This window comes from Mesoplodon bidens (assembly GCF_964165515.1).
Source record: "Mesoplodon bidens genome assembly, contig: HAP1_SCAFFOLD_303, whole genome shotgun sequence".
Taxonomy (NCBI): Eukaryota; Metazoa; Chordata; class Mammalia; order Artiodactyla; family Ziphiidae; genus Mesoplodon; species Mesoplodon bidens.
The window spans coordinates 339394-352371 of NW_027672243.1; the positions used below are offsets into that span (position 1 = coordinate 339394).

Here is a 12978-nt window from a genome sequence, read left to right on the forward strand (position 1 = left end):
GCCAGGGCCGCTGAGACTGCGTGTGCAGAGCCTGTGCTCCACAACAGGAGAGGCCACAGTAGTGAGAGGCCCGCGTACCGCAAAAAAAAAAAAAAAAAAAAAAATATATATATATATATATATATATAGAGAGAGAGAGAGAGAGAGAGAGACTATGAAATTATTTTTCCAATAGTGAAATTGTGGAGAATACATCTTGCATTTCTACTGTATTCCCGCAAAAAGAGGAAGTTCTTTTCCACAAAGACTCTCATCAATGTTAACTCTGGGAGAGAAGTATTTGTAGTTGTCTCATGCTTTGTGGTGAGAGACTCGCACTTTTTCCTCTGTCTCTATTGTGGGAAACAGGGCACACTTTGGGCTGAGAATTCATGCTGTGGTCGGAAAAGAAAGAAACGAAAAATACCCTCATTAACACTGCTCTTTAGCAAGTTCAGCAAATGGGCTTCAGGCATTCTAAACAGCAGCAATTAAAAAATAACTTTAGATTTCATACATTTCTTCCAGTAGGATGAAAAGCTGAGGTATGTTAACTTTAATTTTATGGTTTGCGTGAATACCGAGTTCGATTACTCCCTGTCAAAGCAGAAATCAGCCTCTTACAGGGAGTAAGTGCTAATTAAGCAAAACAGAGTAAGCATGTTATCTGAAGTATATTTGATTCTTTCCTGTGCACTTTGGCTGCACAAGCTCTAACCACAGTTTCCGGAGGGACCATCAGTGCTCCCTAAGAATGCCAATGCAGTGTTCCGTCCAGTTAGTGGGGTGCAGAGACCAGTCAGAATGCTGATGCTTTCCACAAAGGAGATGGGGCTAGGGAGGCAAATGCAATCAGGGAGTATTAGCTCTGTCTTGTGTGCCTGCTACAAAACCGTGTCCTCTCAAGACTGCCCTATCCCTTCTTTGCTTTATACGTGTATGTGTAAGTTTGTATATGTAAGCTTTACAAGTCTCTCCTAAGAGAAAACTGAAAATGCCCAGGAAAAAGACAAAACTGCTTCAACAGAGAAAGGTCTCTCTGTTCCAGTTGAAGAGGATATAGAGTTAATAACAGGAAATATCCATCCCCTGAAACTGTATGAAACATGGATGCTTCCACAATTTACTCAAGGTCTCACTGACCAGGCTATAAGTAATTTTAATTATTATTTCTTATGATTATGGTTGATAAAAAGGCTCAGTGGTATGCTAAAAATCTTTAACACTTGTTGACCTTTTTTCTTGATAGCTTTCCTCCTCCCAGGCTCCAGCCAACAGGAGCAGTAACAGATATCCAGATCTTAAGAGGATAGAAGTATAATGGTGCACTGAATATGGAAAGGAAGAACCAGTAATGGTTCCTATACATTCATAACGCGAATCAGCATCAAACTAAGCTTCCCCAAGAAGAAGCTGACAGCAAATAGTTTCTCCTCTTAATGAATTGAGGAAACAACTTTGAAGTTATCCGTAGCCACCGCTTCTGAAGCAACCAGTAGCTTTGCAACTATTAGTTTACTTGTATTAGATTAATTTATATTAGAGTTTATTTAATGCAATTGCTCACAAATTTTAAACCATTTTGTAGAGTAGTGTTCTCTATCTGTTTAAATGAAATGCTTTCCTAAGCTCAAAATCAGTGTTTTTATGTTGTGTAAATTATGAAATTACTGTGAAATATCTGGTAAACTTGATAGGAAACCCCAGATGTCAGCACTTTGCTGGGCAAGATTTAAAGTGGCCCACACCATTAGCCCTCATCAGGAGCAGTAGCAGTGGGCTAAGTCATAAGGGCACGCCCGTCCATTACACTCACCCAGGATACTGTGAGTGAGAAACAAAGGGCAGTCAGACAGGGACCTCTATGCTCAGATTCCACTGCCAAGAAATGGCCTAAGTCAGCTCTTGTTGTTGAAGAAAATAACCCTTTAGCAATCAGACTGAATCCTATTTTAAGTTTTAGAGGAAGAAGGATACTATTTAAACATTGATGAAATGTGCCTCTCTTTTTTTATCAGCATAGAAATCTATTTGAATTCAAAAGAATATGGTTATATTTAGCATAGTGTAATAATTATCTAAAGCACATATCATCGTTGGCTCTGAAACAGTTCTAAAGATGTCATTCTTTTTTTTTTTTTTTTTTTTTTTTGCGGTAGGCGGGCCTCTCACTGTTGTGGCCTCTCCCCTTGCAGAGCACAGGCTCCGGATGCGCAGGCTCAGCAGCCATGGCTCACGGGCCTAGCCACTCTGCGGCATGTGGGATCTTCCCAGACCGGGGCACGAACCCGTGTCCCCTGCATCGGCAGGCGGACTCTCAACCACTGCGCCACCAGGGAAGCCCAAAAGATGTCATTCTTTTGAAGTCAAAAAATATGCAGTAAAAATGGACAAGGAAGCAAAAATATGAAAAAAACAAGTTTGCTGAGTATGGGAAGTTGTTACAAGAGGGGCACAACAAGATAATGTAACAGAGTCCAAATTACATAACATGCAGCAAGGAGTTCTCTTGCTTTAACAACTCCTAGAAAATAAACCAGTAATCTCAATGCAAGAATATCACCACTGGGTTATTTAACAGGACAAATTTTCTGAGGGACACAGGTAGTAACTCACTATACTTCCCCTTTCTCTAATATCTTTTCTCACACCAATTTCTTTTCTTTCCTCGAGGATAGATTTTATCCTGTTGAAAACAATTTTAGTTTTATTTGTAAAGTGGAGTAAATAATATCCTGAGTGAAGTAGGCAGCGTTTTAGCTGAAGATGCTTAGGAATCAAACTTTTGAAAAAGGCCAATCAGCTAGCTAGCTAGCAGTTACCATCAGTGGCTTGCAGAGAAAAAAATTACAGATGATATGTTTGCTAAATAGATAAAAAGAATAAGCAGTTTAGAATGGGTGAAAAATCCCAGGATCTACTGTGACCTAGACCAGAGGTGCCTAAACTTTTTGGAACCAGGGACCGGTTTCCTGGAAGCAAATTTTTCCAGGGAGGGGGGGCGGGGTGTGTGAGGTTCAGGCGGTAATGTGAGCCATAGGGAGCAGCAGATGAAGCTTAGTTGGCTTGCTTGCGACTCACCTCCTGCTGTGCAGCCCGGTTCCTAAGAGGCTGTGGACTGGTACCCGTCCAAGGCCAAGGGGTTGGGAACCCCTGACCTACACACTCAAAAGCAGACAGCTGACCTTTGATTAAGCCCATTTTCCTGTGGAGTGAGCCATAAGGGGCTCCAAGACACAGTTTGGTTTCAATGTTTCAGTGTTCACAGCCAGAGGGCAAACTCAGAATGTCTCCTCCTCTTGCAAAAACTGGACCACGGATGAGAAGTCTTTTTTTTTTGAGTAGCCCTTCACGCACAACATCCCTGCAGATCTGATGGGCTTGACTGCCCAGAAGGACTGGGCTCTTTGTGCTGGTAGCAGAGTCTCATGCTAATCCCAGATCCTTAGCCATTAGTGTTGCTCCGAATCCGCCCTGATAGTAATTAGCCGAGGGAACTCCATCCATCACCCCAGGTACAGGATTATAAGTGTCACTTGACCAACATTGTCCTGAGCTCGTATTTAGGATTTTAGCCAAGAGTTTTGGGTCAAGCCCTAACCTGAGTCCCAGATTCATAGCTTCAGCAGTTCCAATCCTACTAATAGCTAACAGCAAGTTTTTGCAGATCTTCGAAGCCTGGCCAGTCCCAACAGCTCCACGATGCACCACATGGGAGCCCATGCACCACAGCAGCTCAACCCCTCCCATCCTAAGTGTGAGGTGGCCAGATCGAGCCATTCCCACACTACCAGAAACAGGGGCATCCGTGAAAACCGCTCCCATTTTCTCAACTTCTTTGGCCAATTCTCCGAAAACCATAGGATCAACAGTACTGGAATCTATTAATAGTGAGTCTTTCTTCACTTTTTTTTGAATTCCATTTGCTCCACAATAAGCTTCTAGTGCATTGATGCATTGTAATAATTCTGTCACCTTTTTCGGCTACATCCCCTGCAGAAGACACTACAGGGTTCATCTGCATCTAGAAGCTCTTTGCATGAATCAGGGAACACATCAACAACGGTGAGTGGCTAGCCATGTTTCATGAGCTCTTTTGCCACTGGACTCCCCACGTTGCCTACTCCAATGAATCCAACTGGAGTCTTGGAAGCTACTGACCTAGAACACAGCGCTGCAAGGCTGGCCACCACTGGCTGCTGCAGACGACTCCCTGTACCGGAGGCTGGAGGTGGCTCCACGGAGACGGAAGGAGGCTGCCACGCTGCCCGCGCCCCTCCTTCCCACGGTGACCTCCTCGACTCCCGGCTCACCCACTGGCTGCTATAGGGTGCGTGATGCGGAGGGCCGGCTCGGCTGTGGCGATTCTTAATACCTCTTTGGTACTAGGTTACACATACAGTTTCACCTAGTGAGCGATTTAACAGAAGGAATTTTTTTCTACGGCATTTTTATGGCACAGCAGATAGAAGCGAGGTCACTATTTCTTTGAAAAACTGAATTAAAAATTTATAGAAAGTCATGATTCATTCTACAAATATGCTGAGTCAAAGAAACGTGAAAATTGATGCGATGGAGGAAGAGCGCTAGACTTCCCTGATGCTCAACTGGCACCTTTCTTCTGGTGTCAGAACATGGTTGTGTAACTCCTTTAATCCCAGTGGATTTTCCAAAAATTCCAGAATCTTCAGATTTTGGTAGCCTCTGTTTACTGCCTTTGCCCCCCTATGCCAAACCCCACCCCACCCCGCACACATTCATTTTTTACCAGTTGTCCTCCGGGGTGTTTTTCTTTATAGAGTTATTGCAGCAGTTTGTTAGACTACTGACCCCCAGTGCAAATGCCCCTCCCCCCGTTTTCTCACCCTGTGTAGTTTTGTTCCACCTTGACCTGGGCTTGGTCACGTGACTTGCTTTGGCCCAATGGCATATCAAGAGCTGAAGCTTGGAGAGTACTCGTGCTTTAGGGCTTGTCCTCATGGAAACCTGACATGTTAGGAAGCCTGGCTAACCTAGTGGAGACTAGGCACAGGCCACAGCCAGCACCAATGGCCAGACATGTGAAAGCAACCAGCCCCAGTCCAGCAACCAGATGATGGCAGCCTCAGTAGTCACCTCAGGTGAAAGCAAGATAGATCCACCCAGGAGATCCCAGCCCATTCTGCTGATTCACAAATTGTGAGGAGATAAAGTGCCTGCTGTTTTAAACCACCAAGCTTAGGAGTAGTTCATCACACAGGAAGAGATATAACTATCTTTACTGTTAGATTATCTTCCCATTTTATACCATGTTTCCCCTCAAATGACTGTTCCTTAATCCAAGATTCTAGAAAAGAAATAACAACTGATGAGGCTGATAGAGCCTTAACATTTTTTATAAGTTTTGTAAACTTTTAAAATAACTGTTAATAAAATCAATATTTATTTGATCACAAAATTATTTTCTTCAGTTGCCTTAAGAAGTAATGCAGAATTGTACTAAGTTTATACATTTGGAGGCTCTAAAAATGTGTTATTCCTTGGATTCAAGTCCTAGTGTACTTTATGTGGGCATTCACGTTTGCAAAATGATTCCAGGAAAGTTGCGATTTCATTTTACAACTTTGGCCTAAGGAGTCTTATGATATTTTACCTGAGAAAAAGAACACATTAATTCCACTTTCAGCTATTAAACCCATGGCTTCCTGTATTTTCTAAATTCCCTATCAGTGAAGAAGACTATGTATAGCGTACAAGACTGTCATGATTAGGAGGAAGGTAGTACAGAAAGAGCCCATCAAATTAGGCATTGCCCAGTCATGTCAGTATACTAACGTGGCGAGCCACAGGCAGCTTGAAGCCTGGAAAAAAGACAGATACAGTGTAATGATTATCCTAAGGATCCGGATAATGATTCCCATGATTTTGTTTTAAATATTAATGGCAGAGGATTCTGGGGAAATGGTGGTGGCTACAGAGAAGATTTTTATCCCTGAATATGCCACCCCTCCCCTAAATACACAACCCCCCACCCCCACAAAGAAGAAAGAAAAGCATCTAGGATAGCAAGATCAAAAACCCACAGACAACATCTACAACAAGGTGTCCACATTAACTGCAACATACAGCCAGGTAGGAACAAACCAACAACAGGAAAAAGACCTACATATGTGTATCCCAAGGTGTGTGGGAGGAAGACGAGGGAAGGACTCTCTCTCTCTTTAAGGAGAGCCAAAGGTTACTATGGTTCACGAACTCACTGAGATTGAAAAACTCACTGAGAACAGCGGCAGAAACCGGGAGTGAATGTTGCAGGCTCCACTTTGCAGCTGAGTGCAAGAACTTTGAAATGTTCTGAGGATGCCAAGTGTTCTGGGGTCTGTGAAACCTTGACACCTATCAAACCAAAGCACCATTCCAGAACAAATCCCCATACTCAACAAGGACAGGAAAGAGGAGGCCTGGGTAAATGGGCATAGGAGGGCCGAGGAGGAAGATTTTAGAAATTTTAAGGTCATTTTTTAAAATTATGTTGTGGGGCCTCCCTGGTGGCGCAGTGGTTGAGAGTCCGCCTGCCGGGACACAGGTTCGTGCCCCGGTCTGGGAAGATCCCACATGCCGCGGAGCGGCTGGGTCCGTGCACCATGGCCGCTGAGCCTGCGCATCCGGAGCCTGTGCTCCACAACGGGAGAGGCCACAGCAGTGAGAAGCCTGCGTACCGCAAAAAATAAATAAATAAAAAAAATTATGTTGTGAAAATAATAGAAGATAGTGAGCCCTGGAGTTCTGAAGCTAGAAATTATATTCTGATCTATGTTTCCCTCCTAAAGTGGAAACTTATTTCATTTAAAAATGAGCGACAGAAGAGTATTCCATTCACATCCTGTAGAAAATCAGTGAGAAAAAAAAAGAAAAAAGAGGGGTGAAAAGAAAGTTCCAGCAAATCCTGAAAACGTCACAGAAAGACACGTCCACAGAACAAATGAAATTTATTGCCTGATATTGCGGAAAAAGTAAAAGAAATTTTCAAAGGAATAGAAACTGGTTTTAAGAAAAACATAAAAGAAATTAGAAAAATTCAGAAATGAAGTGATTGGAGAATAGCAAGATTTGAAAAGGTGAAAAATTCAGTAAGTAATTTGTTTAAAAAAAATCATGTCTCGAGAGAAGGTTAAACTAGAAGGAACACAAGTTTGAATAAACACAGTGGATAATGTCTCCTTGGAGAAACAGCTGATTTCAAATCCAGCATAAGAAACGAACAAGATGTTCCTGGTACCTCTTGTCATATAAGAGAGCTGGGAAGACTTCAAAGACTACTGTGGTTGTGTGGAAAGGACTCAGGAGCCAACTTGAACAGGATCCGTGAACCTAAGAGGGGACAATCTCTGCATCGATATTTATAACAACCTCACTGAAAACAACAACAAAGCAAGAAAATACCTCATTAGTCATCTTTGGAAGAGTCAACCTTTCTCTCTCTTGTTTTTTCTTTTTTTGTAAAACTGGTAAATAAAATAAAAGAAACATTTATTCTTCCTTTCCTAATTAAACTGTAACTCAGGGCAACCAAGTAGTTGATGAAATAATGTTCTAGCTAGTAAATGAATAATCATCTAGTTAGTAGAATATCACCATTTGGTACCCTTAATAAATTAATGGATCTAGACATTGATCATTAATGGCTGCAACGTCACAGTAAGACAGACACTTTATAGTTCCTTTTGGAATTCATCAGTATTATCTATGAAGTAAACTTGACAAAAAAATCACACCTGAATTATGTCAGTGCTCTAGATCTATCTACCAACTGACAGTAAATACATGGACCAAAGGAGCATGATAAACATATAAGCAGAAAGGGGATGCAATCAGCATAATCCAGACAGTTGGGAACCCTACTGGATGAATGCTTTGAATTCAAGGACAAATACTTGCAAGAAAAATGAGCAAACTGAGTTCTTTTAAACCTATACTTTAAAAGAAATTGTGTTTGGATCAGCAATCAAATAAATAATGGTTATTAAAATAAAAATACATTTAGAGGACAATCAAGGAAACATGAACTGACTGGCTATTTGTTGATATTAAGGAATCATTATTATTTGCGGATGTGTGATAATGACATAGTTGAGCTTAAAAAGGGCAGTTCTTGCATTTTAGAAATATGGATACTGACGTTTTCACTGAGAAAAAGAAATCTGGGATTTGCTTTAAAATTGCTGGGGATGATGGTGGTAGTAGTAAGAGAGGGTGCAGAGACAATCTATTGGCCTGAAATGGACATTTGATGAGAACAATGGATGAAAGTTTCTACTTCTTTCTCTTTATTTCTGTAGATGTTTGAAATTTTCCATACTAAAACAGGTTTTATAAATGTAGATGGCTTGCAATGTGCTCTTCTGAGCTCTCAGAAGGCAAAAAGCCATTCTTAAATTAGGAGCTTTCTTCTCTAGCCAAGAATTCTAATGATAATTTTGTCCCAACTGGCCAGTGCACTCAGATTGCTCTGAGATCTGTTGGTGGGAAAAAAATCAGCACAAACAATAAAGAGGCTCTTCAGTCTTAGAAGAAAACAACAAAGAGTAAAGGCTGCTGCTAGGTCTGGGGCAATAGTGTAGTTACCAGTATAAGACAAAATATTAGTTTCTTCCAAAATCCACCTGTTACTACTGTGTATACTTTTGCAGCAAAGTATCTTTTCTACGTTGTCAGCATTAAAATAAATTTACTATTTAGGTAGCATTTAAATTATCATATACTCAAAGCCTAGAAAGAATCCCCTAGGCTGAAATGACGTTAAATCTTAGTTGGGCCATTGCAGTGTATTCTCCAGTCTTACTTGCTTTGTCTATAACTGTCGTAAAAAGGTGTGAGGAGATCTGCCAATATTAATGCCAGGATTCAAAATGAGTTCTTTGTAGCTTGCTTCCTTCAGGATCTTCTGCCCTCAGACCCATGTATTTACTTAATGCCTCAGATTATTGTATATGTCACATCTTTCCAACTAGAAGACAAGCTCCTTTAAGGGCAGTGACTAGTCTCATCAACATCGAATTTACTCCAACACCAGTGCTTTCAAAATGTGTGTTGTTTAGTATATGTCTGATCGTAAGAAGTTATAGAAACAATTCTACTCTAACTAAATAATAATGATACTACTACTACTATTTCTACTACTACCGCTAATAAAATGTATGAAATAGAGTATAAATGGGAAAATAAAGATCACACTGGAAATCCCAGACTATAAAATGAATGATCCCAAAGCCACTGGCCAATCCATCGACTGTAAACAGTTACTTGTGAATTGGTCAACATTTAAATGCATAATTGAGAGAAGGGTTAAAACAAATTTTATTACCAAAAAACACAATTTTTATACCTACAATTTTTGAGCTCAACTAACCTGTAGTTTTAACAGAAATAGATGAGATTCAAAGTATTCATTCAGTTTCCTAAGTGATCCATTCCCTATCTTTCCTTATGAAACAATCAGTTACAACTCTAATAATTTGTCAAGGATTCACCAATCTCTACTTCCTTTATTTTCCAAGGTTTGGTATCATTACAGAATCAAGTCCTTTGGCGGAATTTAATAGTTTCAAAATCCCTCAGCAATATTATTCACTGGGATAAAATAATATGAAAATTTAACAAACACTGACTATGTGCTGAGAAATGATCCTTCAGTGATTCACTCAAGGTGGAGACTAGCATTCAGGCTACACCTGAGGTAGAATTTGAATTCCAAAGTGGACCTTTAAACCACAGCTCATCTTCTCTTTTTAAAACCATCAGAAAGAAGCCTGTTGCCTGACCTTTGAGATTCTGCAAAGAGACCATATTTAGATCTTTTGTCTCTTTTAACTTCCCTAGTCCCCTTCTCTACTTTCAGAATAGTGATTCCCAGATAAGTACAATGAGTTCAAACAGTGTGGTTAAAGGGGTAATTAGTCTGCTCTGCAGCCAAGTTACTCACAGAATAAATAAGTTGGCTTTCACAGTTGTTAGCTTCTTCCTGGGCTTTGTTTAGAGGGGTCTCAGCTCAAGCAAGCAACCTGTCAGCAGCCTGAAATAACTCTGTGGAAATCTAATGGCATATATGTAAAATATGTCTATGAAACCTTTTATTCAATCTTAGGTGCATAATTTTACTACTTCTTTAGGCCTGGAAAAGGATATTCAGCTACAAAAGGACAGAAAAGAAAATGTGTAGAATACCGCATGCCCTCCTCACACCCTAGAACCTTATTTTACCCGTTTCATCAGAAAATGATGTATACTGTAAGAAACATTTTTTAAATTAGTTGATCAAATATTTAAGTGCACTAAGTCTCTGTATTTATTAAAGCAAATATAGTTACCTTTCTGTCCCTTTCTAAAAGAAAGCAAAAGATACAGTTCTTTTTTCTTAAGACTCAGGGTTTATGGATATTAATTATTACACTATATTGACACCCAGACATGTTTATAGGAGGCTTTTGAGACATACAGAGCTATTTATTCCCATACCAAATGGCACTTCTTTTTCCTCTGCCTTCTGCTTGTATTTTTTCTGTTGCGATTATATCCTACTGAGGCTGCTACATGTCTTTGTTTGAGTTGAGGTTCTGAAGGTAAGACTGTATAGTCTCCTTTTTACAGAATAATAATGGGTTTTATGACTGTTTGCCTTCAGAAGCCTCTTTTTCCACTCATTCTCATTTCATATCTATGGTGAGGTGTCGAAAACAGATGAGTTAGTTCTGAACTGGTGATATATAAATCAATTATTATTTGATTCATATTCAAGGCAGCTCCTCCTAAAATAGCGGCCTTCCTGCCTGTGGGATGTAGTCTAACCTACTGCCTGGATCTACACCCACCAACATCCATATTTTGTCTATTGTTACCTTGGACACTTGTAGGAACTGAGTGAGTTTCTGTTTCTATAGTGTCCATTGACAGACAAATGAATAAAGAAAATATGGCACATATGTAGAATGGAATGTTATTCAGCCTTAAAAAATAAGGGAATCTTGCCATTTGCAACAACTTGGATGAACCTTGAGGGCATTATGCTAAGTGAAATACGTCAGAGAGAGAAAGACAAACACTGCATAATTTCACTTTTACGTGTAATCTAAGCTGCTCTCACAGAAACCGAGTAGAATGGTGGCCATCAAGGGCTGGGGAGTAGAGGAAATGGGGAGTTGTTGGTCAAAGGGTATAACCTTCCAGTTATAAGATGAATAAATCCTGGGAGTCTGATGTACAGCATGGTGACTATAGTTAACAACACTCTATTGCATACTCAAAAGTTTCCGAGATAGTAGATCTTACATGTTCTCATCACACACACACACACACACACACACACACACACACAAAAGGTAATTGATTGTGTAAGGTCATGGATGTGTTAACTAACCTTATTGTGGTAATCACTTTGCAATATATACATGTATCAAATTATGATGCTGTACACCTTAAACTTATACAGTGTTACATGTCAATTACATCTCAATAAAACTGGAAAGAAGAAAAAGATTCACATGGAGAAGGGTGAGGCTGGTAGAAAAAAGCCACTGCCTTGAGCAGTGGGCGGAGGTGGGCGGAAAGCCATGGGCCTCTATTAGCACTGCTGGGTAGGTTCTGTTCCCACGTGTGGGGAGGGGGTAGGACAGCACAGCTGTGATCCTTATTGCAGACCCTAGGCAGCCTCAGGCAACTTTTCAAAGTTAGATGCTGAAAACCAATAAATGAAACTATAAGGAAGAATTACATAAATGCCTTTATTCTACTTCTGGTCCTCTTGGCAACTTTTTCCATCTAAAAGCTGCACCCTGCAGTTCTCAAAGCAGGAACATTAACATGGATCAGAAGTTTCCAAACTTTTCATCATCAACCCCTACACCAAAAGAAAAGTTGAAATTTTATGACCCCTAGTAGATGAAGTACCTTGTGTGTTTTTCACATTTATCAAGAGAACATTTAACAGTTACCTACTATGTGCCAAGAGAAAATAAAAATAAGACACAGACTTTCAATGCAGACTTTGTTCCGGTATTATTCTTCGTTTTGACTTCAGTATAAGAACTATTGAGCTATTTGCTGTCCCAATAAGGGGATAAGCAGACGATTACAGAATCCTGTGATCTCTTCCCAAGTTTGCAACTACAGGGTTGGTCCTACAATTGCTCAGTAACTTTGTATTTTGATTTAAGGGGAAACTAAACGAACTTCCTGTCCCAAAGTAACTCTGCTTTGTGGAGACTGGAGGTGCCCTGCAATTGACTCAAGATACTGTTTATTTGTTTAAACAGTTCAATGAGTAGTTTCTATTTAACAAGTGAGCACAAATTTTCACAACAGTACCTACCCCATGACATAGCTCAGACGAAAACTCTGAGGGAAAGGAAAACTATATGGGCAAAAAGTCCAGGTTCCATCCACTGTACATGGGATATTGATAGGCTTGTAAAACTTACAGAGGTACCTGGAGGTACCCAGGAGCCCTGGGTATTTAGTATACAGATCAGCAAAGGATGGTGGAAAATAAGACGACACCAGGTCAGGGGACAAATTAAGCAGGTGAAGCTGGTCCTTTATACTCTTTTCCCTTCTGATACACCACTGCTCTGTCATGTCCAGAATATGTTCTGTATCCTCAGTAGACCTACACACACACACACACACACGTGTAGCACACAAACATGCACGCATGCATGCATGTACACATACATGGACTTCCCAGTCTTCTCAGTTAAAATTCAGCTTGTAGTAACTAAAGAAAATTTATAATGCTCTATATTTTATAGAGTTTAAAAATACTTGCACTTTAAGAGAAAACTTTTCATGTCTGAAAATCCCTTCTCACGAAGGAAGTTATTTCTGATATTGGAGGTTGACAGTTTCACAGAGAAAACTTCAGGAGCACAGAGATATGCCTGACCCTCTCCACACGCACCATCTGGGGAGAATTCACCAACACAGAGGCTCAACCCCTCTGCTAAGTCAAAATCAAGTATCCCAACA

The 12978-nt window shown here is 40.3% G+C and overlaps 1 pseudogene across 1 annotated transcript; it reads right to left on the minus strand.

Moving 5' to 3' along the window:
* Nucleotides 1-2336: 2336 nt before the first annotated feature.
* Nucleotides 2337-7413, minus strand: LOC308610439 (3-hydroxyisobutyrate dehydrogenase, mitochondrial-like; annotated as a pseudogene). Its single transcript has 2 exons — nucleotides 7402-7413; nucleotides 2337-4364 (listed from the first exon to the last, which is right to left on the minus strand). The product of its transcript is annotated as a 3-hydroxyisobutyrate dehydrogenase, mitochondrial-like (transcript).
* Between the last annotated feature and the right edge of the window lie 5565 nt (nucleotides 7414-12978).